The following is a 2,305-nucleotide window of genomic DNA, read 5'->3' as shown; positions in this document are numbered from 1 at the left end:
TTCCTTTTATGACACAAATATGGTACTGATTCCAAAGCCAGGGAGACCAAAAACAGAGAAAGAAAACTACAGACCAATCTCCCTAATGAACATAGATGCAAAAATCTTAAATAGAATATTAACAAAGAGACTCCAGCAAGTAATTAAGAAGATCGTCCACCATGATCAGGTGGGATTCATACGAGGAATGCAAGGATGGTTCAACATTAGGAAAATCATCCACATAATTGACCATATCAACAGTCTAACAAACAAAAATCACATGATCATCTCAATAGATGCTGAAAAAGCCTTTGACAAAATACAGCATCCATGCCTATTGAAAACACTGAAAAGTATAGAAATAGAAGGACCTTTCCTAAAAATAATAAACAGTATATACCTAAAACCTTCAACAAACATCATATGCAATGGGGATAAATTAGAAGCCTTCCCAATAAGATCAGGAGTGAAACAAGGATGCCCATTATCACCTCTATCATTCAACATAGAATCAACTGGAAACACTAGTAGTAGCAATTAGAAAAGAAAAAGAAATTGAAGGTATCAAAATAGGCAAGGAGGAGACAAAGCAATCACTCTTTGCAGATGATATGATGGTCTACTTAAAAAATCCTAAAGAATCACCTAAGATGCTTGTAGTAATAATCAACAACTTTAGCAAAGTTGCAAGATACAAAATAAATGCACATAAATCATCAGCATTTCTATACATTTCCAACACATTAGAGCAGCAAGAGGTAGAAAAAAACACCATTTAAAATCACACTAGACAATATAAAATACTTGGGAATCTATCTACCAAAACAAACACAGCAATTATAAGAAAACAACTACAAAACACTTTCCAAACAAATAAAACTGGATCTCAACAATTGGAAAACCATTGATTGCTCATGGGCAGGATGAGTTAACATAATAAATATGACATTCTACCCAAATTAATTTACCTATTTAGCACTATACCTATCAGACTACCAAAAAACTTCTTTACTGAATTAGAAAAAAACTATAACAAATTTCATTTGGAATAACAAAAGATCAAGAATATCAAGGGAAATAATGAAAAAAATGTGAATGAAGGGGGCCTAGCAGTACCAGATATTAAACTATACTATAAAGCAGCAGTCATCAAAACGGTATTGTACTTGCTAAGAGCCAGAAGGGAGAATCAGTGGAATAGACTTGGGTTAATGATATCAGCAAGACAGTGTATCATAAAACTAAAGAGCCTAACTTTTGGGACATGAAACTACTATTTGACAAAAACTGCTGGGAAATTTGGAAAACAATATGGGAGAGATTAGGCTTAGATCAACATCTCACACCCTTCACCAAGATAAATTCAGTATGGGTGAATGACTTGAATATAAAGAGGGAAACTATAAATAAGTTAAGTGAACACATAATAGTATACTTGTTAGATCTCTGGGAAAGGAAAGATTTTAAAACCAAGCAAGAGTTAGAGAAAATTACAAAATATAAAATAAATTATTTTGATTATATTAAACTAAAAAGCTTTTGTACAAACAAAAACAATGTAGTCAAAATCACAAGGGAAACAACACATTGGGAAAAAATCTTTATAACAAAAAACTCTGACAGGGGTTGAATTACTCAAATCAACAAGGAGTTAAATCAATTGTATAAAAAATCAAGCCATTCCCCAATTGAAAAATGGGCAAGAGTCATGAATAGGCAATTTTCAGGTATAGAAATCAAAAGTATCAATAAGCACATGAGAAAGTGTTCTAAATCTCTAATAATTTGAGAAATGCAAATCAAAACAACTCTGAGGTATCACCTCACACCTAGCAAATTGGCTAAAATGAAAAAAAGCGGAGAATAATGAATGCTGGAGGGGATGTGGCAAACCTGGGACATTAGTACATTGCTGTTGAAGCTGTAAACTGTTCCTACCATTCTGGCTGGCAATTTGGAACTATGCTCAAAGGGCTATAAAAGAATGCCTGCTCTTTGATCCAGCCATACCATTGTTGGGTTTGTACCCCAAAGAGATCATAAATTAACAGACTTGTATGAAAATATTCATAGCTGTGCTTTTTGTGGTGGCAAAAAACTGGAAAAGTAGAGTGTGTCCTTCAATTGGGAAATGGCTCAACAAATTGTGGTGTATGCTTGTGATGAAATACTATTGAGCTCAAAGGAATAATAAACTGGAGAATTTCCAGGTGAACTGGAAAGACCTCCAGGAATTGCTGCAGAGTGAAAGGAGCAGAGTCAGAAGAACACTGTACACAGAGTCTGATATATTATGGTAAAATTGAATGCAATGGACTTCTGT

The sequence above is a fragment of the Gracilinanus agilis genome, chromosome 3 (genome assembly GCF_016433145.1).
Source record: "Gracilinanus agilis isolate LMUSP501 chromosome 3, AgileGrace, whole genome shotgun sequence".
Lineage (NCBI taxonomy): Eukaryota > Metazoa > Chordata > Mammalia > Didelphimorphia > Didelphidae > Gracilinanus > Gracilinanus agilis.
The sequence above is the reverse complement of the archived record's forward strand: the minus strand, read 5'-3'. Positions refer to the sequence as shown.